The sequence below is a fragment of the Loxodonta africana genome, chromosome 15, assembly GCF_030014295.1.
Source record: "Loxodonta africana isolate mLoxAfr1 chromosome 15, mLoxAfr1.hap2, whole genome shotgun sequence".
Classification (NCBI taxonomy): Eukaryota; Metazoa; Chordata; class Mammalia; order Proboscidea; family Elephantidae; genus Loxodonta; species Loxodonta africana.
Genome location: NC_087356.1, coordinates 65819862 through 65845660, shown reverse-complemented (window position 1 = coordinate 65845660; position 25799 = coordinate 65819862). Strand labels below are relative to the sequence as shown.

General features: G+C 38.0%; 1 long non-coding RNA gene across 1 annotated transcript in view; it reads right to left on the bottom strand.

Annotated features, from left to right (window-relative positions):
* Positions 1 to 25799, bottom strand: part of LOC135227815 (uncharacterized) — a 49083-nt gene that overhangs the window by 5463 nt on the left and 17821 nt on the right. Inside the window, exon 2 of the long non-coding RNA XR_010318001.1 lies at positions 1665 to 1785. This is a non-coding gene — a long non-coding RNA (uncharacterized LOC135227815). The remainder of the gene's footprint in view (positions 1 to 1664; positions 1786 to 25799) is intronic.

Sequence of the window (25799 nt, the reverse complement as noted above, 5' to 3'; positions counted from 1 at the left end):
GTAAAATGAAGTTCTTGATAACTTCAATATTTTCTCCGTTTACCATGACATTGCTTATTGGTCTGGTTGTATTTTTTTTTTTTTCTTTATGTTGAGGTGCAATTCATACTGAAGGCTATAGTCTTTGATCTTCATCAGTAAGTACTTCAAGTTCCTCTTTGTAAAACATTATAATCCCAAGAAGGATGAAAAGAAAAATCTCACACATATCAGAGGGGAACTACTAAAAAAGGAAAAAACAACAGAGGAAATCATAAAAACAGTAAGGAAATGATTATTTCATTTCTTAAATGATAAAGTCAGAAGACAATGGGAAAATATTTCTAAAGTGTTAAACAAAATAACAACCAACCTAAAATTCTACAGCCACTGCCAATATACTTCAAAAGTGATGGTTGGAAAATAAAAGCATTTTCAGATGAATAAATATAATAATAATAATAATTGTCTCTATTAGGCACAAACTTCAAGAAATGTTAAGAGACATTTTCTGGCAAAAAGAAAATAAACTCAATGGAAATGTCTATCTACACAAAATAATAAAGAATGGCAAATATGTAGGGAAATATAAAAGCAATTTCTATCATTTTAAAAGCTCTTTAAAAGGTAAATACTAATGAATAATAATAATAGTTTATTATGGATTTTATAACATATGTGGAAGTAAAATGGATAACAACAGTAGTACAGATCATGGGAGGAGTCAATGGAAAGTATACTGTAAATTTCTTACATTATACATGACGTGGTATGGTATTATTTGAAGATAGACTGTGGTAAGTTAAAGTGGTAAAACCTTTATCATTCACCAAAAATAAAAACAAAGGTATAACCGATAAGCCAATGTTCTATTATTGGTGTTAGGTGCCGTCAAGCTGATTCAACTCATATCAACCCCGTGACAGAGTAAAACAGCCCTACAGGGTTTTCTTGGCTATAATCTTTATGGAGGCATATCACCAGGTCCTTCTCCAGTGAAGCTGCTGGATGGGTTTAGCAGTTTCAAAGCCAAGCACTTAAACATTTGTGCCGCCAGAGCTCCATGATAAGCCAAAAAACCCAAAAGCAAACCCATTGCCATTGAGTCGATTGCAGCTCCTAGTGACACTAGAGGACAGAGTAGAACTGCCCCATAGGGTTTCCAAGGTGCGACTGGTGGATTCAAACTGCCAACCTCTTGGTCAGCAGCTGAGTTCTTAACCACTGGGCCACCAGGGCTCCTGAGATAAAATGGAATACAAGAAAAATGAAGAAAGATTGTTTATTACAAATAGAAAACAAGCAGAAATGTGGTAAGTTTAAACCTAATCATATCAAAAATTAAATGTAGTCTAAACACTCCAATTAAAAAAAGGAGAATGTCAGGGAAGGAAAAAAAAAAAGAAGAAGTACATGTGGTCTAAAAAATAAAATAACCAACCAAAACAAAGAAACAAGTGAAAAAAAAAAAAACCCACAAACTTCAAATATAAAGGTACGGAGGTTAAAAAGTAAAAAGATAAAAAAAGATAGACAAAGTTAAAAAAACAAAGCTAGAATAGCTATATTAATACCAGTGAAACTAGATATCAGAAAAAAGAAATCTACCAGGGGCAAAGAGTAATATTTTATGATGACAAAAGGTCAATTCATCAGTAATAATGAAAACTCACATATGTATTCACCTAATAACAGCGTTTCATGAAAGACACGTCAATGTCTGTGAGGTCTCGCTCTTCAGATAGGCACGGCTATCATACTTTGTTTGAACACCAGCTTGCTACCTTGGAGTCAGGAAATTGTGTCCTGGCAGAGAACAAACAAGGTTGTGAGACCTAGATCACGAGTTTTTCTTTTCTCAGTAATCATGGTTTTGTAATACTTGTCCATTGCCTACAAACAGTTTATATATTTTGTCCAGGTTTTTGTACTGCCTTTTTAGCAGTCTAGTACCAATAACAGTGTCAAGATCCAAGTATATTTTAAACTTCCAAATTCCTATTATCTTCCCTCAATTTCAATCTAAAATGATGTAAGCCATCAGATCTAGAACGGTGAAAAAAATCATCTTAAATTCCCTCAATATGTTGTCACACATTTTTTAAATTTTTTTCTTTCCTGCTTCTTTGAATCTGCTCGACTGAGGGTAAGGCCAGTCTTGAAAATCTTTGTCTCTCACCTTGCAGTCCTTTGTCTGTTTGGATGGCTCAAGCATCTTCCTGTATTTTTGACAGAACCCAACCTACCGCCCAGGAGAAGACAGGCTGTGCTTTCCACCACGGTGATCTTCATGCTCATTTCCCAGTTCTATAGTCTGAGGACAACAATGCTTCCAGTGCCCAAGACCACGCTGCAAACAGCCTAATTAAATATGGCTGTGATTTATTTCTGAGTCACTGGTTACTTTTAAGACAGTGTTTTATTAGACATTATTAAAAGTGTGTGTAAAAAGCTTTTGGTTGACCTTTATGCCTATTCCAACTGCCCAGTGCCTTCTCAGACCCCTAGCTTCCTAGAAGTCCCTGATAATTCAGTTCTTCTGACCCACTAATCTAGAGCAAGCTTCTCTCACCTATGTCCTGGAGTCAGTTCTGAATGTTAAAACAAAACAGGGGTCTGCACATTTACAAAAGAAAGACTATTAACACAACATTGAACCTAATCATGAATGTCTATGGTGGGATTATGAGAACTTTTCCCTTTCTTCCTTATGATTTACCTCTTTTCAAACTTCATTCATTAGCTATACAATCATAAATTGCAATTTAAACACAAGATAAATTTTAGAGAAAATATAATCATTATTTTTGAAAAAAATATAAAGAAAAAAACTACCTTTTTTTCTATCACTACATTAACTCTTTCAAATATCCTTTCAGTATAATGTTAGTTTTTCCGTAACTCAATTCAATTAATTGTGAATCATATATTTCCCTTAATATTTTATATGTGTGTATTTCCTATATCCTGATACATTGCTCCAATTTCTTACTTAATGATTTTTTGCATATTTAATGTCCTTGGAGATTTCTATTGAATAAATAAATGTGAATATAACATCATTCACCCTGTAAGTCTGACTTGCATGTCAAGTGACTTAGCAAGCCAAGCAGTAGGCATTTAATTCTATTTATGCCAAAGTTTCTGGATCCATTTCTACTTGCTACAAAACTGCCCCATTCCATTACTGCCATTGTTGGTTCCAGACTTTTGAATGTGGCAGTCGACTCTGTGCAGATTACAGCCTTGGAAACCCCTATGGGGCACTTCTACTTTGACATACAGAGTCACTAGGAGATGAAATAGGCTCGACAGCAATGAAATTTTTCAATTTTTTTTTAATATGTCTTTAAGAGATTGAAGTAAAAGTAACTGCTGGAAACCATGGAGAGACATATTTTGTTTCAAGACAAATAAGAACATTTTAGCAGTCAGACATCCAGAAATGAAACTAGCTGCCTTGCTGTGCAGCCACATACCCAAATTAGAACTGTTCAAGCATAGCCTGAAAATCACTTAGCATTTATATTGTTCAAGGACAAAAGCACTGGATGGAACATTGGGTATATCATGTTTAATACCTCTTTCAATTCTAGCATTTCAAGGTTTTATACATTTAATTGGACTATTGTTAGACACCTCAGTGGTTAACAGCTCAGCCGCTAACCAAAATGTCTGCAGTTCGAATTTACCAGGGGCTTCTTTTTTTCTTGGAAACCCTATGGGGCAGTTCCGTTCTGTCCTATAGGGTCTCTGTGAGTTGTAACTGACTCAGTGGAAAGGGGTTCTTGTTAGACAGTCCTGCATTCAAATCTCAGCTCAACACATACTTGCTGTGTGACCTTGGGCAAAGTATTATTACTCTCCAAACTTCTGGAAAAAAAAAAACAAACAGATGTTAATATCTATGCTCTGGAGGTGGTGTGAAAAGAAACAATTAGAATTTCCCCTTTTCCTCATTGGTTCTCAAGTATTTACTATTCTCATATAAGTGTAATTTATTGCTCATATGTCACTGTAGATTTCAAACAAAGATGTGACAGATATCGTTGCAGCACCAGTGGGCTTCATGCTATTCTATTTAAATTTGTCAACATTCAAAATTTCAGGAAATTTTGAAGATATAGACGAAATATATTTTCTAAAGTGATTCCCCAACCTTGCTTGCTGAAAGTGAAGAGGACTTGAAGCACTTACTAATGAAGATTAAAGACCACAGCCTTCAGTATGGATTGCACCTCAACATAAAGAAAACAAAAATCATCACAAATGGACCAATGAGCAACATCATGATAATCGGAGAAAAGATTGAAGTTGTCAAGGACTTCATTTTACTTGGATCCACAATCAACAGCCACGGAAGCAGCAGTCAAGAAATCAAAAGACACATTGCATTGGGTAAATCTGCTGCAAAGGACCTCTTCAAAGTGTTGAAGAGCTAAGATGTCACCTTGAAGACTAAGGTGTGCCTGACCTAAGCCATGTTATTTTCAATCGCATCATATGCATGTGAAAGCTGGACAACGAATAAGGAAGACTGAAGAAGAATCGACACCTTTGAATTGTGGTGTTGGCGAAGAATATTAAATATACCATGGACTGCCAAAAGAACCAACAAATCCGTCTTGGAAGAAGTACAGCCAGAATGCTCCTTAGAGGCAAGGATGGCGAAACTGCGTCTTACATACTTTGGACGTGTTGTCAGCAGGGATCAGTCCCTGGAGAAGGACATCATGCTTGGCAGAGTACAGGGTCAGTGGAAAAGAGGAAGACCCTCAACGAGGCGGATTGACACAGTGGCTGCAACAATGAGCTCAAGCTTAACAACAATTGTAAGGATGGCTCAGGACCAGGCAGTGTTTCGTACTGCTGTGCATAGGGTCGCTATGAGTGGGAACCAACTCGACGGCACCTAACAACAACAACAACAACAAATCTATTCACCATGGGGAAAATAAACAACCTAAAATATAAGACTTAAAAGTTTTTTTTTTTTTTTCCAGTGATCTCCACTAACGCTATTTAGGCATTAAGATGTACACATAACAATAGTACTTGGAATATTTTCATTTAATATGTTAATTTCAGTCAGCATATTTGTAAGATTCTGAATGAAAGCATCTTGCAAATATTGCCATTGAGTTTCTAACAAGTCTACCATAGAGAGATAATACCTTTTTTCTTTTAAAAGTAAAAGAGAATTGTATTTAAAAACTGGAAATATATGCATTATAGAGGTTATTTTAATTCTTTATAAAGACTGAACTACATTGTTATGTATAAAATTTATATTTTAAATACCAATTAAAGTATTTGTTAAATATTATCTCATTATCATATAGTAATTACAATTAGTAAGTGCAATAATTGCAATAATTTGCTTAGTTGAGTTTACCTTAAATGTTTTAATTACTGATTGATGCAGGCCTTAATCTATTTATTTATTTATTTTTATTGAACTTTAGATGAAGGTTTACAGAACAAACTAGCTTCTTATTAAATAGTACACATATTGTTTTATGTTGTTGCTTAACAACCTCAGGACATCTCAACACTCCCCTTCTCGACCTTGGGTTCCCTATTTCCTGTCCCCTCCTGCTTTCTAGTCCTTGCACCTGGGCTGTTGTGTCCCTTTAGTCTTGTTTCGTTTTACTGGCCTGTCTAATCTTTGGGCAAAGGATGAACCTTGTCCATGGAGCTTCCATGACCTTACCCTGAACAAGGTGTGCTGGCTTCTCCAGTATTGCATACTGTCTTACCCTTCCAAGTTACCACTGAATCTATTTCTTTATTTAGTGTTTTACATCCCTGCCCCTCCCCTCTTTCATACCCATCAAAGATTGTTTCTTTTTGTGTGTAAACCTATTCTGGAGTTTTTAATAGTAGTGGTCTCATACAATATTTATCCTTTTCTGATTGACTTATTGCACTCAGCCCTCCAGATTCATCCATGTTGTGAGATGCTTCACAGGTTCATTATTGTTATTTATCGTTGCATAATGTTCCATTGTGTGTATACCATGGTTTGTTTATCCATTCATCTGTTGATGAGCACCCAGGTTATTTCCACCGTATTGTATTGCTATTGTGAAAAATGCGGCAATGAACATGGGTGTGCACGTGTGTCTATTCATGAAACAGCTTTTATTTCTCTAGGGTATATTCCTAGAAGTGGGATTGCTGGATCATATGGTATTTCTATTTCTAGCTTTCTGAGGATGCACCATATCATTTTCCAAAATGCTTGTGCCATTTTGCAGTCCCACCAGCAGTGCTAAGAGTTCCAATCTCCCTGCAGGCTCTCCAACATTTGTTATTTTCTGAGTTTTTTTTTTTTTTTTGATTCTTGACAGTAATGCTGGGGTGAGATGGTATCTCATTGTGGTTTAGATTTGCATTTGTTTAATGCCTAGTAATTGCAACCATTTCGGCATATGTCTGTTAGTCACTTGAATGTCTTCTTTGCTGAAGTATCTGTTTGTTTCCTTTGCACATTTTTAATTGAATTATTTGCCTTTTTGTTGTAGAGGTGTCGGATTTTCCTGTAGATTTTAGAAATTAGACTTTTGTTGGATTCGTAAGAGCCAATTTTTTTTTCCTATCTGTAGGTTCTCTTTTTACTCTTTTGGTGATGTCTTTTGATGGCATAAGTGTTTAGTTTTTAGAAGATCCCAGTTATCTAGCTTATCTTCTGGAGTTTGTATGTTGTCAGTTATGGTTTGTACCCTGTTAATGTTGTGTCATAGGATCTCTAGTGTTGATTGTTTTTTCTTCTATGATCTTTATTGTTTTTGATTTTATATTTAGGTCTTTGATCCATTTGGAATTAGTTTTTGTGTATGGTGTGAGGTATGGGCTCTGTTTCATTTTTTTTTTTTTTTTCTTTGCAGATGGACATCCAATTTTGCTAGCACTGTTTGTTTAAAAGACTGTCTTTCCCCATTTGATGGACTTTGGACCCTTTTGTCCATAGGTGGGTGGATTTACATCTGGGTTCTCGATTCTGTTCCATTGTTCGATGTATCTGTTGTACCAGTACCAGGCTGTTTTGACTACTATAGCTGTATACTAGGTTCTGAGATCCGGTAGTGCGAGTCCTCTTACTTTCTTCTTCTTCAATAATGCTCTACTTATATGCGGCCTCTGGCCTTTTTGCATAAAGTTAATGATTGTTTTTTTCATCTCTTTAAAGAATGTTGTTCTATTTGGATCAGGATTGCATTATATTTGTAGATTACTTTGGGTAGAATTGTCATTTTCAGAATGTTGAGTCTACCTATCCAGAGCCTGGTATGTTTTTCTTTTTTGTGGATCTCTTTTGGTTTCTTGCAGTAGTGTTTTCTAGTTTCCTTTCTATATGTCTTTTACATCCTGGTTAGATTTATTCCTAAGTATTTTATTTTTTAGGGGCTGTTATACATGGTATTGTTTTCCGGATTTTCTTTTCATCAGTCTCTTTAATGGTGTACAGGAATCCAACTGATTTTTGTATATTTGTCTTGTATCATGCTGCTCTGCTGAATCTTTCTATTAGTTCCAGCAGTTTTCTTGTGGAGTCTTTTGGGTTTTCTATATATAGTATATAAAAAAAAAATCATCTGCAAATAGGGACAGTTGTATTTCTTCATTATTAATTTGGATGCCCTTTATTTCTTTTTCTTGCCTTATTGCTCTAGCTAAGACTTCCAACACAACGTTAAATATGAGTGATAACAAAGGACCTCCTTGTCTTCTTCCTATTCTCAGGGGGAATGTTTTCAGCCTCTCTCCCTTAAGAATGATGTTGGCTGTTTGTTTTGTATCAGTGCCCTTTATTATGTTGAGAAATTTCCCTTTATACCTATTTCATTGAGAGCTTTATCAGAAATGGTGTTGGAATTTGTTGAATGCCTTTATTGTGTCCATTGAGGCGATCATGTGACTCTTTGTGTAGTGTATCACGTTGATTAACTTTCTAATATTGAACCATCCTTGCATGCCTGGTACGAATTCTACTTGGTCATGGAGTATTATTTTTTAGATATGATGCTGAATTCTATTAGAATTTTGTGGAGAATTTTTGCATCTATGTCCATGAGAGATATTAGTCTGCAATTTTCTTTTTTTGTGGTGTTTTTGCCTGGTTTTGGTATCAGGGTTATGCTGGCTTCATCAGATGAATTTGGAAGTATCCTTCCTTTTCTCTGTTCTGAAATAATTTGAGTAGTATTGGTGTAAGTTCTCTGAATGTTTGGTAGAATTCTTCAGTGAAGCCATCTGGGCCAGGGCTTTGTTTGTATTTTTTTTTTTTTTTTAACCTTTTCGATCTCTCCTGTTGATATGGGTCTGTTCAGATTTTCAACATAGATTTGTGATAGTTTGGGTAAACAGTGTGTTTCTAGAAATTTGTCCATTTACGCTAGATTTTCAAATTTGTTGGACTATGGTTTTTCATAATACTCTGTTAAAATTCTTTTAATTTCATTTGGGTCTGTTGTAATGTCCCCCATTTCATTTCTTATTTGGGTTATTTGCATCCTCTCCTGTTTTTCTTTTGTCAGTTTGGCCAGTGGTTTGTTGATTTTCTTGATCCTTTTGAACAGCCAACTTTTAGTTTTGTTGATTCTTTCTATGGTTTTTCCATTCTCTATTTCATTTATTTCTGCTCTGATCTTTATTATTTCCTTACTTCTGGCTTCTTTGGCTGTCCTCTATTTGTTCAAGTTGTGTAGCTAATGCTTTGATTTTCTCCCTTTCTTCTTTTTTGTGATGTGTGCTCCTATTGCTATAAATTGACCTCTGATCACTGCCAAAGGTTTTGGTATGATGTGTTATCATTCTCATTTAATTCTAGAATTTTTTTATTCCATCTTTGACTTCTTCTATTACCCAGTGGTTTTTAAGCACCTTGTTATTTAGTTTCCATGGAATGGATTTCTTTTACTTGATCTTCACGTTGTTAATTTCTACTTTGATGAAATTGCAATCTGAGAAGATACTTTGTATTATCTCAATGTTTTAGATTTTGTTGAGGGTTGTTCTGTGGCCTACTATGTTGTCTATTCTGAAGAATGTTCCATGTACGTTGGAAAAGAGTGTGTACTTTGCAGCTGATGGGTGGGCTGTTCTGTATATGAGTTCAAGTTGGCTGATTGCAGCCTTTAGATCTTCTGTATCTTTGAGTGTCTTTCTAGATGTTCTGTTCTTTACCAAGATTGGTGTGTTGAAGTCTTCTGCTATTATAGTGGAACTGCTAATTTCTCTTTTCAATGATATTAGTTTGCTTTATGTATTTTGAAGCCCAGTCATTGAGTGTGTAGACATTTATTATGATTATGTTTTCATGATGGATTGTCCCTTTAAACATTATATAGGGCCCTTATTTGCCTTCTGTGGTAGATTTTGTTTTAAAGTCTATTTTATCTGAGATTAGTATTGTACTCCTGCTCTTTTTTGGTGGCTCTTTGCTTGGTATATTTTTTTTTTCCAACCTTCATTTTTAATACATTTATGTCTTTGTTTCTATGGCATCTCTCTTGTAGACAGTATACAGATGGATGCTGGTTTATTTATTTATTTTTAATCCATTCTGTCACTCTCCGTCTCTTTATGGATGAATTTAGGCCATTTGGAAACCCTGATGGCATAGTGGTTAAGAGCTATGGCTGCTAATGAAAAGGTTAGCAGTTCAAATCCACCAGGTGGTCCTTAGAAACCCCATGAGGCAGTTCTATTCTGTCCTATAAGGTCGCTGTGAGTTGGAATCGACTTGACAGCAAAGAGTGTGGTTTGTTTTTAGGCCATTTATGTTCAGTGTAATAACTGATAGGTGTGAGTTTATCGTTGTCAGTTTGTAGTAATTTCCTTGTGGTGCTGAGGATTTCTTTGTTCCTCTTACACTCCTGCACTAAATTCCTTTTGTTTGTGTTTTTTTATTATTATTTTTATTGTGCTTTAAGTGAAAGTTTACAAATCAAGTCAGTCTCTCACAAAAACTTACATACACCTTGCTACATACTCCCAATTGCTCTCCCCCAATGAGACAGCCTGCTCCCTCCCTCCACTCTCTCTTTTCGTGTCCATTTCGCCAGCTTCTAACCCTCTCTGCCCTCTCATCTCCACTCCAGGCAGGAGATGCCAACATAGTCTCAAGTGTCCACCTGACCCAAGAAGCTCACTCCTCACCAGCATCCCTCTCCAACCAATTGTCCAGTCCAATCCATGTCCGAAGAGTTGGCTTTGGGAATGGTTCCTGTACCGGGGCAACAGAAGGTCTGGGGGCCATGACCACCAGGGTCCTTCTAGTCTCAGCCAGACCATTAAGTCTGGTCTTTTAACAAGAATTTGGGGTCTGCATTCCACTGCTCTCCTGCTCCCTCAGGGCTTCTCTGTTGTGTTCCCTGTCAGGGCAGTCATCGGTTGCAGCCGGGCAACATCTAGTTCTTCTGGTCTCAGGCTGATGGAGTCTCTGGTTTGTGTGGCCGTTTCTGTCTCTTGGGATTGTAATTACCTTGTGTCCTTGGTGTTCTTCATTCTCCTTTGATCCAGGTGGCTTGAGATCAATTGATGCATCTTAGATGGCTGCTTGCTAGCGTTTAAGACCCCAGACGACACTCTCCAAAGTGGGATGTCGAATGTTTTCTTAATAGATCGCTCTGCCCAGTATTTTAGTCTTGGGTTGATACCTGATATTATTGATTTTCTAACCAAAGAACTCCCTTTAGTATTTCTCGTAGTTTTCTTTGGTTTTTAAGAATTCCCTAAACTCCTGCTTATCTGGAAATATCCTAATTTCACCTTCATATTTGAGACACAGTTTTGCTGGATATAAGATTCTTGGCTGGCAATGTTTTTCCTTCAGTTTTTTAGATAAGTCATCCCATTGCCTTCTTGCCTGCATGGTTTCTGCCAAGTAAAAAAAAAAAAATCCGAGCTTATTCTTAATATTCTCCTTTGTAGGTGACTTTTCCTTTATCCCTAGCTGATCTTAAAATTCTGTCTTTATCTTTGGTTTTGGCAAGTTTCTTTATAATATGTCTTGGTGACTTTCTTTAAAATCTACCTTATGTGGAATTCAATGAGCACCTTGGATAGATATTTTCTCATCTTTTGCAATATCAGGGGAGTTTTCTGCCAACAAGTCTTCAACAATTCTCTCTGTGCTCTCTGTTATCCCTCCCTGTTCTGGTACTCCAATCACTCATAGGTTATTTCACTTGATAGACTCCCACAAGATTCTTAAGGTTTCTTCAATTTTTCAAATTGTTTTATCTGATTTTTCTTCAAATATATTAGTGCCAAGTGCTTTATCTCCAAGTTCAGGAATTCTGCCTTCCACTTGCTCAATTCTGCTCCTCTGACCTCTCTTGAGTTGTCTACTTCTGTAATTTTATTGTTAATCTTCTGAATTTCTGATTGCTATCTGTGGGTTTTTCCAGCTTATTAAATTTTTCATTATGTTCCTGAATAACCTTTTCAATTTCTTCAATTGCTTGATCTGTGTGTTCCTTGGCTTGTTCTGTGTATTGCCTCATTTCCTTCCTGATGTCTTGAATGGTTCTGTATATTAATCTTTTGTATTCTGCCTCTGGTAATTCCAGGAAGGCACTTTCATCTAGAAGATCCCTTGATTCTTTGTTTTTAGAGCTTGCTTAGGCGATCATGGTCTGTTTCTTTATGTGACTTGATATTGACTGTTGTCTCTGAGCCATCTATAAGTTATTGTATTAGTTTATTTTGTTTGCTTATGGTGTTGTAGCTTCCTGCTTTGTTTTGTTTTGATATGCCCAAATGGGTTGCTTGAGTGAGCTAGCTTGATTGTTTTCACCTTTGGCACTCTGATGTCCTGTTCCCAGATGGCTAGAGCTCTTATCAGGTATATCAGTCTAGGAGTCTATTCACCTTTCTTGTATGAATTTGGCTCAAGTGTCCAGGTAGCTGATCAACAAGTGTGTGGTACAGGCTCTGTCCTACAGACTTTAGAGGGGCAGGGGTGATTTGCATAGGTACCAGTATCTGGTGGTAGCAGGGGGACACACTCTGAAAAAGGCAGGGGGCTGAGAATCATCTCCCATATGTCTCTGAGCAAAGTGTGTCTCTGTTCCCTAGAGCATACAAATGGGTAGGTTCTGCAGATGGGTCACAGGCACACAATATTTTTGGTTGTAAGCACGGGGAGGTACCAGTTGTCCTTGGTCCCCTGTCGCAGGTGACTGGGTGACCTGAGTGGAGCCACCAGGTCTTAGGGCCCTGAAGTGAGTAGGTGAGGACGCTGTTTAATAGGCAAAGCAACGTCAAACATCAAACACCCACCTCTCGGCCGCATAGCTGAAGTGGTTGGAGCCTGCCAAAAAGGGCCTATTCTCCTGAAATAGGCCCACACAGGTCCATGCAAGGGGAAAGGTACTCAAACTCCACGGATCATTTATGCCTGGATCGGAGCTGCTTCTGTCCTGAGCTCACCTTGTTAGTGGAGCAGGCAAATTATCTTTTCCCTCAATTGAAATTTATTCCTTCTCCAAGGCCGGGAGGATGACTCTAGGCACTCAACAGGGCCTATCTCAGGCCTAGGGAAATCACCCCCTGAATGCGGCCTAGGAGTGGGGGCGGGGGAGGGGAGTCACGGTAAAATATATGCAAGTACTTAGCTTTTGCCAGGAGCGCCGTTCTTCTCTGGTTCCGGAGGTGTGAGTAGGCTGTGTGGCTGGCTGCTTCTCCCTGAGGAAACTGCAGCCAAATGCTAGTACCAGTCTGCTGCTGCCTCTCCCAGGAATGTTGACTGAGGGCTCCCAGCAATTCAGGTCCAGTAAGTCCTCCCCCACCCTTCAGCTCGTTTTCTACACTTGGCTTTGATGTTCAGGGTTCCTAGCTTTTCATAAACATACTCATTTCTCTTGTTTTTTCGGGTCTTTGTTGTAAGAGGGCTCCCCAGAAGCATCTGTCTATTCTGCCATCTTGGCTCTGCTTCTTGTATAGGTCTTTTACATCTCTGGATAGATTTATTCCTAAGTATTTTATTTTTTCTTCTTGGGGGCTACTGTAGATGGTAGTGATTTGGTGATTTCCTCTTCAACGTTCTCATTGTTGGTGTAGAGGAATCCAACTGACTTTTGTATGTTTATCTTGTATCCTAATACTCTCCTGAAATCTTTGTTTAGTTTCAGTAGTTTTCTTGAGGATTCCTTAGGGTTTTCTGTGTATATCAACCCTCTGTGTATAAGATCATATCACTTGCAAAAAGAGATACTTTTACTTCTTCCTTACCAATTTGGATGCCCTTTATTGCTTTTTCTAGCCTAATTGCTCTAGCTAGGACCTCCAGCACAATGTTGAATAAGAGTAGTGATACCGGGCTTCCTTGTCTGTTTCCCGTTCTCAAGGGGAATGCTTTCTCCATTTAGGATGATGCTGGCTGTTGTCTTTGCATAAATGCCCTTTATTATGTTGAGGAATTTCCCTTCTCTTCCTATTTTGCTCAGAGTTTTTATCATGCATGGGTGTTGGACTTTGTCAAATATCTGCTCTCTGCATCAATTGATAAGATCATGTGGTTTTTGGCTTTTGTTTTATTTATGTGATGGATTACATTGATTGTTTTTCTAATGCTAAACTATTCCTGCATACCTGGTATGAATCCCAATTGGTTATGGTGAATTTTTTTTTGATACATTGTTGAATTCTATTGGCTAGAATGTTGTTGAGGATTTTTGTAATTAACTTCATCAGGCATATCGGTCTGTAATTTTCTTTTTTTTTTTTTGTGGTGTCTTTCCTGGTTTTGGTATCAGGGTTATGCTGCCTTCATAGATTGAGTTTGGGAGTATTCCATCATTTTCTACGCTCTGTAGTAGTAGTGGTGTTAAATCTTCTCTGAAATTTTGGTAGACTTCTCCAGAGAAGCTGTCAGGGCCAGGGCTTTTTCTGTTGTTGTTGGGAGTTTTTTAATTACCTTTTCAATCTCTTCTTTTGTTATAGGTTTATTTTCTTGTTCTACCTGTTTGTGTTAATTTAGATAGGTATTGTGTTTCTAGAAATTTGTCCATTCCTTCTAGGTTTTCAGATTTGTCAGAGCAGAATTTTTCATAGTATTCTGTTATACCAAAACCAAACCAAACCCATTGCCATCAGGTCATTTCTGACTCACAGCGATGCTATAGGATAGAACCACCCCACGGGGTTTCCAAGGAGCGCCTGGTGGATTTATACTGCCAACCTATTGGTTAGCAGCTGTAGCACTTAACCACTATGCCACAAGGGTTCCTACTATTCTGATTCTTTTCATTTCAGTTGTGTCTGTTGTGATATTGCCCATCTCATTTCTTCTTTGCATTATTTACTTCCTCTCCTGTTTTCTTTTGTCGGTTTGGCCAGTGGTTTACTGGTTTTGCTGATCTTTTAAAAAAGAATCAGCTTTTGTTCTTGCTAATGCTTTCCATTTTTTTCTGTTCTCTGTTTCATTTAATTCTGCTCTAGATTTTATTATTTGCTTTCTTTTGGTGCCTGAGGGCTTCTTTTGCTGTTCTTTTTCTATTTGTTCGAGTTGTAGGGATAACTCTTTGATTTTGGCCAGTTCTTCTTTTGGATGTGTGCATTTATTGCTATAAATTGAGCTCTGAGCACTGCTTTTGCTGTGTCCAAAATGTTCTGGTAGGAAGTGTTTTCATTCTCATTTGATTCTGTGAATTCCTTTAAGCCATCCTTAATTTCTTCTATAAGCCAATAGTTTTTGAGCAAGGTGTTTTTCAGTTTCCATGTGTTTGATTTTTTTTCCTTGCTTTTTCTATTATTGATTTCTACTTTTATGGCTTTATGTTCAGAGAAGATGCTTTGTAATATTGCCACTTTTTGAATTCTGTCAAGGGTTGCTTTGTATCCTAATACGTGGTCCTTCTTGGAGAATGTTCCATGTGTGTTGGAAAAGAAAGTAAACTTGGCTGCTGTTGGGTGGAGTGTTCTGTATATATCTATGAGGTCAAGTTGGTTGATTGTGGCATTTAGATCTTCCATGTCTTTATTAAGCTTCTTTCTGGCTGTTCTGTCCTTCACCAAAAGTGGTGTGTTGATGTCTCCTACAATTATTGTGGAGCTGTTGATCTCTCTTGTCAGTGCGGTTAGATTTTTTTTTTTAATGTGGTTTGGAGCCCCGTCATTGTGTGTGTAAATGTTTATTATGGTTATATCCTCTTGGTATATTGACTCCTTAATCATTCTACAGTGTCCTTCCTTATCCTTTGTGGTGGATTTTACTTTAAAGTCTATTTTGTCAGGAATTAATATTGCCATTCCTGCTCTTTTTTAATTGTTGTTTGCTTGATATATATTTTTTCCATCCTTTGAGTTTTTGTTTGTTTGTGTCTTTAAGACTAAGGTGTGCCTCTTGTAGGTAGCATATAAATGGATCGTGTTTTTATATACATTCTGCCACTCTCTGTCTCTTGATTGGTGCATTTAGTCCATTTATATTCAGCATACCTATTGATAGGTATGAGTTTGGTGCTGTCATTTTGATGTCTTTTGTGTGTGTGTGTGTTGTTGACAGTTTCTTTGTTCCACTTAATGTTCTGTGCTGAGGAGTTCTTCATATATTGTCTTTTCTTCTTTTTCATTGTTGTTGCTTTTCTATTTGCTGAGTCTTTACACTTTTCTTGTTTTTTATTTTGATCTGTAAGATTGTTAGTTTCCTTTGTGGTTACCTTAATATTTACCCCTATTTTTCTAAGTTTAAATCTAACTTTTATTTCTTTATATCACCTTGACTTCTTCTGCATATGGAAGATCTATGCCTACATTTCTTAGTCCCTCTTTATTGTTTTAATGTTGTCATCTTTTACATAATGACATCTCTGTTTTCTTGTTTTCAGCATTTTAGATTGATTTATTTTTGTGATTTCCCTATCTTGGCTGATATCTGCTGGCTCTGTCCTGTGTTCTAGTCTTGTGTTGTTATCTGATGTTATTGATTTTCTAACCAGGGGACTTGCGTTGTATTTCTTGTAATTTTGATTTGGTTTTTGCAAATTCCCTAAACTTCTCTTTATCTGGAAATGTCCTAATTTCACCTGCATATTTGAGAGACAGTTTTCCTGGATATATAACTCTTGGCTGGCAATTTTTTCCTTCAAGGCTTTATGTGTCTCATCTATTGCCTTCTTGCCTACATGGTTTCTGCTGAGTAGTCCAAGCTTAGTCTTAGTGACTCTCCTTTGTAGGTGACTTTTTGTTTATCCCTTGCTGCTCTTAAAATTTTCTCTTTCTCTTTGGTTTTGGCAAGGGTGATTATAATATCTCTTGGTGACCCTGGCTTGGGATTTACCTTGTATGGGGTTCAAAGAGCATCTTGGATAGGTATCTTCTATCATTCACGGTATCAGGGATGTTTTCTCCCAACATATCTCCAACAATTCTGTATAATCTATTGTCTCAACTCCCTGCCCCCTGCCCATTCACTTATTCCAATCACTCATAGGTTGTTTCTCTTGGTAAAATCCCACATAATTCTTAGGGTTTCGTCATTTTAATTCTTTTATCTAGTTTTTCCTCCAATAAGTTGTTGTCAAGTGCTTTGTCTTCAGGCTCACTAATCTGACTTCCATTTCCTCAATTCTGCTCTTATGACTTCCTACTGAGTTGTCTAATCCTGAAATTTTATTGTTAATCTTCTGAATTTCTATTTGATGTCTCTCTATGGATTCTTGCTGCCTGTTAATTTGTCATTATGCTCTTCCCTAATCTTCTTCAATTCCTCTAATGCTATGTCTGTGTGTTCCTTGGCTTGTTCTGCATTTTGCTTGATCTCCTTCCTGATCTCTTGAAGAGGTCTGTATATTAATCTTCTGTGTTCTACCTCTGGTAGTCCCAGGAAGTTCTGTTTTTCCAGAATACTTCTTGATTCTTTGTGTTGGGAGCTTACTGAAGCCATCATGGTCTGCCTCTTTATGTGTTTTGATATTGACTGTTGTCTCCAAGCAATCAATAAGTTATTGTATTTATGTTTGCTTACTGTGTCCTAGCTTCGTATTTTGTTTTGATAGGCCAAATAGGCTGCTCGAGTGAGCTAGTATGATTATTGGCACCTTTGAAGCTCTAACGTCCTGTCATCAGATAGTTAGAGCCATTACTATGTATATGAGCCCAGGAGTCCATTGACTTTTCTTGTATGGATTCAGCTCAGGTGTTGAGGTAGTTGGTATCAAATGTGTGGTGTGGGCTCTACCCTACAGTCTTAGACGAGCGAGGGTGATTGGTAAGGCACAGGTATGTGGCTTCAGTAGGGGGTCATGTACTGAGAAAGGCAGGGGACTGACAACCACCGCTGAGTGTGAGGAAAGCATGTCCCCGTTCCCTATAGCACCTAGGTGGGCGGGTTTGGCAAGCAATTATGAACACCCAATACTGTTGGTTGTAAGGAGTGGCAGTCACCACTTATCCTTGGATGACCCCTTTTGAGGGTGGCTAGGTGGCATGGGTGAAGCCACCAGTCCTCAAGCCCTGATGTGGGAAGGTGAGGACCCTGCTTAACAGGCAGAGTGGTGTCAAACATCACAAATCTGCCTCTCCACCATATAGCTGAAACAGCTGACATTAGACTTCAGATATATACCCTGTTGTACTGTGCTAATGAAGGCCTACACTGTTGAAATGAGCCCACAGAGGTCTATGCAAGTGTGAGAGGCATTCAAAGTCTGTGGACCGCTTATGCCTGTGCCTAGGCAAAGAAGCTATTTTGGCACTAAGTTCCCAGCTTAGGCGAGCTGACAGACTATTTTTTCCTGTTTGTAAATTTCTTCCATCTCCAAGGCTGGGAGGATGCATCATGGCACACAATGGGTCCTACTTCCAGCACAGGGAAAGTGGTTATCATGGAAGCTGGCTCAGGACCCAGTGCAGCGTGGGGAAGGGTCAGAAAATTGGGAACTTTTTCCAAAGGGGTGTTTTTTGGATTGCACAGTAGATTAGACACTACTACTTATCCTATGTGGTGAGCACCACTTTTCATTGATTTTGGAGGCCTGAATGAACTCTCCGTCACTTGCTCTGTCTCTCCTGATGTGGAAAACACGTCCCAAATGCCACTGCTTTTCTCATCATGCTCTCACCAGTGAATCCGGTCTGAGGGGTGCCAGCTCCTGCCAGGTCAGGTCTTGCAACTCCTCACCACTTCTGAACTGTCTCTTCCTCCCCCTGCTGCTCAGTCCAATTCTTTAACTTTGTCTTTGATGTTCAGGGCTCCTAGACTGTCCTATATAATCGATGCACCTGTTTTTGGGGATCTTTGTTTTAAGAGGGACTAAGAGTCTGGCTACTTCACAATATTGGCCCTGCCCCGCCAGGACTAGTTTTCTTAATATTTTAATTACCTTTAAAATATAATCTTCTGTTTAAAGAAAAAATAACATCGTACTGCGGAATTTATAACATATGTAGATGTCAAAATATGGCAACGGTACCAAAAGGCTGGCACGAAGGTTCTTACATATGTGAAGTGGCATAATATCACTTGAAGGTAAACAGTGATAGCTGGAACACACATCCAATGCATTCTCTAAAGCCAAAATCACCTGGATACTAAAATCAGACAAAGACATCACAAGAAAACTACAGACCAATATCCTTCATGTATATAGATGCAAAAAATTCTTCTTCTAATTTATTTTGCTTTTGTCATTGTTAATGTACACAGCAGAATGTACAGCAATTCAACAATTTCTACATGTACAATTCAGTGACACTGATTGCATTTTTCAGGTTGTGAAACCATTCTCACTCTCTTTTCCAAGTTGTTTCTCCTCCATTAACATAAATTCAGTGCCCCCTAAGTATCCCATGTAATCTTTTGAGTTGCTGTTGTTAGTTTGATACCAGTGCTCAAGGCAGACATTCTTTACTATTGCTTGGTTTTAAGAACGCTTCAGGGGATGTTTTTTGTTTTAGGTTTAAGGTCTAAAGATTATCTCAGGGCAAGAGTTTCAGGGGTCCATCCAGCCTTCATGGCTCCAAAAACTATGGATTGTATGAAAACTTGAAATGCTACTCTGCATTTCTGCCCCTTTGATCAAGAGTCTTCTACAGAATCTTTGATCAAAATGTTCAGTGATGGGGCGGGACCAAGACGGCTGACTAGGTAGAAGCTTCCGCTTATACCTCTCACAACAAAGACTCGAAAAAACAAGTGAATCGATTACATACAGGACAGTCTACGAACCCTGACCATCAAACACAGAACTAAGGAGTTGACCTGAGTGACAGGAGAGCGAGATGCCACATGCTGAAGCAGCGACCACTTCCGGAGCTAGTGTGCCATGCCACAGCCTTGAGTCCTCGCACTTCTCTGATGCCAGAGTGGTGGGGCTGATTGTGGCTTACTGGGACGGGCATGCACGGATGCAGGCCTAAGCCCTGAGAACAACCTCGGAGGGGACCCACCCAGCGCACGCAGGCTGCACACCAATTCAGCCGACAGGCAAACAAAAAACCATGGGGAAGCAGCATTTGTTTTGGAGCCTGGAGCACAGCGTCCCAGACAGGAAACCTTGGCACTGGGCTTGGGCTAAGCGTGGAGGAGGTGATTGTGGCTTCCTGAGACGGTGCAAGCACAGGAAGCAGCCCTAACTCTCTGGGGCAGTCTCAGCAGGAATCCAGCCAGTGCACACAAGCTATAAACCCCTCTGGAATCTCAGGGAAAACAGTCCTCACCAAACAAGCTAAGTAACTTTGTCTATCTTGCCACGTTACTCTCTACTGTCTATCTGATCCCTTCCCTCCCTGCCCCACCCGGCTTCATTAACATTGGAATTCCCTGAGGCAGAGAGTGAAGTCCACTGCTGTTTTTTTTCTTTTTCTTCTTTCTTTTCTATCCCATTCTCCTGCCCTGAGAAAAGCAGCATTTAACAATCAAAGGAAAAATCCTTCCCTGACTTCGTAAACCAGACTAACAATACGGAATCAGCTCCATCCAGACATAAGAGACCCACAGTCTTTGGCTTTCATCCCTACAGGGAACTAGGTGGCTAGTATAATGCAAACGCAATTCTGATAGAAATCTGACTGTAATTGTATTAGCTGAGCAGAGGAAAGGCAAGTTTTGGAGGTCAGATACCTCTCTATCTATTAAACAGAGCTCTCACTGATCCACATGAGGGAACTTGGGGCTGAGGCTCCACCCACACCACCTAGCCACCTTCTAAAGGAGTCTGAGGATAGTGACGCCTACCAATCTATAGAAGTACAAGCATTGGGTGCCCAAGGTACAGCTGCAGAGCCCACACACCAGAGTGCTCTAGAGAATAAAGCCACTCTTACCTCACTGACACTTGGGGGAAGGCTGTCAGCATCCTACCCTCCTCGGAATGTGACCCCTGCTGCTACTAGAAACTGGCACATACAACCATCAACACTACTCCTCTAAGTTAATAGGTGAGAGCTTACACCACACACTAGGTGACCTGCTATCAGGACACTTGAGCTGATTCTATTCAAGAACAGTGAATGGACTCATAGGCTTATATACCTGGTAACAGCACAGACCAGCTGATAACAGGACATAGGGATGCAAAATCTACAGCAATCAAGATAATGCAATCTAATAGCCCATCTCGGCGTACTGTAACAAAAGAAAACAAGAAGATAAGACTCAGTGAGCAAATAGAAAAGAAAATATTATAATATCTTATGGATGGCTCAGAGACAGCAGTTGGTATCAAATCAAATAAAGCAGCAGACCATGCTTCCTTCTACATACCTCCAAATCAAAGAATCAAATCATTCCCAGATGTACATTCCTGGAATTGCCAGATGTAGAGTACAAAAACTAATATACAGAATGCTTCAAAACATCAGGGATGACCTCAGAAATGAAATAAGGCAATCTACAGAAAAAGCCAAAGAACACACAGATAAAGCAGTTGAAGAAATCAAAAAGATTACTAAAGAACATAGTGAAAAATTTAATAAGTTGCACGAATCCATAGAGAGGCAGCATTCAGAAATTCAAAAGATTAACAAATTACAGAATGAGACAACTCAATAGGAAGTCAGAGGAGCAGAATCAAGCAATTGGAATGCAGAGTGGGGGAGACAGAGGATAAGGCAAATGTTACCAATACATTTGAAGATAAATCAGAGAAAAGAATTTTAAAAAAAGATGAAACCCTAACAATCATGTGGGACTCTATCAAGAAAAATATAACTCACGTGTGACTGGAGTTCCAGAACTGGAAGGGATAACAGAAAATACAGAGAGAATAGTTGAAGAGCTGTTGGCACTAAACTTCCCTGGCATCGTGAAAAATGAAAGGATATCTATCCAAGATGTTCATCAAACTCCATACAAGATAGATCCCTAAAGAAAATCACCAAGACATATTATCATCAAACTTGCCAAAACCAAAGATAAAGAGAATTTTCAAAGCAGCCAAGGATAAAGAAAAAGTCACCTACGAAGGACAGTCAATAAGTTCAGACTACTCAGCAGAAACCATGCAGGCAAGAAGGCAACGGGATGACATATATAGAGCACTGAAAGAGAAAAGCTGCCAGCCAAGAATCATATATCCAGCAAAACTCTTAAACATGAGGGTGAAATTAAGAGATTTAGAGATAAACACAAGCTTAGAGAATTTGCAAACACCAAACCAAAACTGCAAGAATTACTAAAGGAAATTCTATCATCAGAAAATCAATAATATCAGATACCAACATAACACAAGGTCATAGAACAAAACATCCTGATATCCACTCAGAAAGGGAAATCACAAAAACAAAATAAGATTAATTAAAAAAAAAAAAATTGCTCAAAACAGGGAATCATTGATGTCATTATGTAAAAGATTACAATAATCAAAAAAGAGGGACTAAATAGAGGAGGCATTGATCTTACATATGGAGAAGAAACCAAGGCAATATAGGGAGATACAAGTTAGGTTTTTACTTAGTCAACTAAGGGTAAATATTAAGGTAACCACAAAGAGGTCTAACGGTTCCATAATTCAAAATAAAAACCAAGATAAACATAATGATTCAGCAAAAATAAATTCAACTACTGTGAAAAGGAGGAACACACATTCTACAACGAAAAACTTCTCAGCACAAAAAAGTAAGCGGAAAAATGAAATTGTCAACAACACACATAAAAAGGCATCAAAATTACAGCACTAAACTCATATTTATCTATAATTACACTGAATGTAAATGGACTAAATGCACCAATACAGAGACAGAGAGTTGCAGACTAGATAAAAAAAAAAAACATGATCTGTCTATATGCTGCCTACAAGAGACACACCTTAAACTTAGAGACACAAATAAATTAAAACTCAAAAGATGGAAAACAATATATCAAGCAAACAACAATCAAAAAAGAGCAGGAGTGGCAATATTACTTTCTGACAAAATAGATTTTAAACTTAAATCCACCACAAAGGATAAAGAAGGACACTACCCAATGATTAAGGGAGAATTTACTCGGAAGATATAGCCATATTAAATATTTATGCACCCAATGACAGGGCTGCAAGATACATAAAACAAACCTTAACAGAATTGAAAAGTGAGATAGACACCTCCACAGTTATAGTAGGAGACTTCAACACACCACTTTCGGTGAAGGATAGGACATCCAGTAAGAAGCTCAATAGAGACTCAGAAGACCTAATTGCTACAATCAACCAACTTGACCTGATAGACTTATACAGAACAATCCGCCCAACAGCTGTAAAGTGTACTTTCTTTTCTAGTGCACATGGAACATTCTCTAGACTAGATCACATATTAGGTCATAAAACAAGCCTTTGCAGAATCCAAGACATCGAAATATTACAAAGCATCATCTCAGACCATAAGGCCGTAAAAGTAGAAATCAATAACAGAAAAACTAGGGAAAAGAAATCAAATACTTGGAAACTGAACAATACCCTCCTGAAAAAAGACTGGGTTATAGAAGACATGAAGGAGGAAATAAAGAAATTCCTAGACTTCAACGAGACTGAAAACACTTTCCATCAAAACCTTTAGGACACAGCAAAAGCAGTGCTCAGAGGTGAATCTATATGAATAAATGCACACATACATAAAGAAAGAGCCAAAATCAAAGAACTGTCCCTACAACTTGAACAAAGAGAAAGAGAGCAACAAAAGAAACCGTCAGGCACCAGAAAGAAACAAATAATACAAATTAGGGCAGAATTAAATGAATTAGAAAACAGAAAACAATTGAAAGGGTTAACAAGGCCAAAAGCTGATTCTTTGAAAAAATTAACAAAATTGATAAACCATTGGCCAGACTGACTAAAGAAATACAGGAAAAGAAACAGATAACTTAAATAAGAAATGAGATGGGCCATATCACAACAGATCCAACTGAAATTAAAAGAATCATATCACCTTATTATGAAAAATTGTACTCGAACAAATTTGAAAACTAGAATTAGATGAATTCCTAGAAAGACACTACCTACCTAAACTAACACAAACACAGGTACTACAACTAAATAGATCCATAACAAAAAAAGAGATTGAAAAGGTAATCCAAAAACTCCCAACAAAAATAAAGCCCTGGCCCTGATGGCTTCACTGCAGAGTTCTACCAAACTTTCACAGAAGAGTTAACATCACTACTACTGAAGATATTTCAAAGCATAGAAAAGGACGGTATGCTACCTAACTCATTCTATGAAGCCAGCATAACCCTGATACCAAAACCAGCTAAAGACACCACAAAAAAGAAAATTACAGACCTTTTTTTATATCACTCATGAACATACATGCAAAAATCCTCAACAAAATTCTAGCCAACAGAATTCCACAATGTAGCAAAAAAATAATCCACCATGACCAAGTGGGATTCATACCAGCTATGCAAGGATGGTTCAGTATTAGAAAAACAATTAATGTAATCCACCACATAAATAAAACAAAAGACATGAACCACATGATTTTATCCATTGATGCAGAAAAGGCATGTGACAAAGTCCAACACCCACTCATGATAAAAACTCTTAGCAAAATAGGAATAGAAGGAAAATTCCTCAACATAATAAATGGCATTTATACAAAGCGAACATCATCCTAAATGTTGAGAGAGTGAAAGCAGTCCCCTTGAGAACGGGAACCAGACAGGGATACACTTTATCCCCGCCCTTATTCAACATCGTGCTGGAGGTTTTAGCCAGAGCAATTAGGCTAGACAAAGAAATAAAGGGCATCCGGATTGGCAAGGAAGAAGTTAAATTATCTCTATTTGCAGATGACATGATCTTATACACAGAAAACCCTAAGGAATCCTCCAGAAAACTACTGAAACTAATAGAAGACTTCAGCAGAGTTTCAGGTTACAAGATAAACATACAAAAACCACTTGGATTCACCTACATCAACAAAAAGAACATCGAAGAGGAAATCACCAAATCAATACCATTTACAGTAGCCCCCAAGAGATAAAATACTTAGGAATAAATCTAACCAAAGCTGTAAAACACCTATACAAAGAAAACTACAAGGTACTACTGCAAGAAAGCAAAAGGGACCTACATAAGTGGAAAAACATACCTTGCTCATGGATAGGAAGACTTAACATTGTAAAAATGTCTCTTCTACCAAAAGCCATCTATATATACAATGCACTTCTGATCCAAATTCGAACAACATTCTTTAATGAGATGGAGAAACAAATCACCAACTTCATATGGAAGAGAAAGAATCCCCGGATAAGTAAAAAAAAAGCATAACTAAAAAAGAACAACAAAGTGGGAGGACTCACTCTACCTGATTTTAGAACCTATTATACCGCCACAGTAGTCAAAACACCCTGGTACTGGTACAACAACAGACATAGAGACCAATGGAACAGAACTGAGAATCAAGATATAAATCCATCCGCATATGTGCAGATGATATTTGACAAAGGCCCAGTGTCAGTTAATTGGGGAAAAGATATTCTTTTCAACAAATGGAGGTGGCATAACTGGATATCCACCTGCAAAAAAAGGAAACAGGACCCATACCTCACACCATGCACAAAAACTAACTCCAAATTGATCAAAGACCTATACACAAAATCTAAAAAAATAAAGATCATGGAAGAAAAAATAGGGACAACGTTAGGAGCCCTGATACATGGCATAAACAGAATAAAAAATATTACTAAAAATGCCGAAGAGAAAGCAGATAACTGGGAGCTCCTAAAAATCAAACACCTATGCTCATCTAAAGACTTCACCAAAACAGTAAAAAGACCACCTAGAGACTGGGAAAAAATTTCCAGCTACAACATCTGCGACCAGCGCCTGATCTCTATAATCTACATGACTCTGCTAAAACTCAACCACAAAAAGACAAGCAAACCAATTAAAAGATGGGCAAAGGATATGAACAGGCATTGCACTAAAGAAGACATTTAGGCGGCTAACAGATACACGAAGAAATGCTCTCTATCATTAGCCACTAGAGAAACGCAAATCAAAACCACAGTGAGATTCCATCTCACTCCAACAAGGCTGGCACTAATCCAAAAAACACAAAATAATAAATGTTGGAGAGGATGTGGAGAGATTGGAACACTTATACACTGCTAGTGGGAATGTAAAATGGTACAACCACTTTGGAAATCGATTTGGCGCTTCCTTAAAAAGCTAGAAATAGAACTTCCATAAGACCCAGCAATCCCACTCCTCGGAATATATCCTAGAGAAATAAGAGCCTTTACAGGAACAGATATATGCACACCCATGTTTACCGCAGCAGTTTACAATAGGAAAAAGATGGAAAACAAGGTGCCCATCAATGGACGAATGGATCAATAAAATATGGTATATTCACACAATGGAATAACATGCATTGAAAAAGAACAG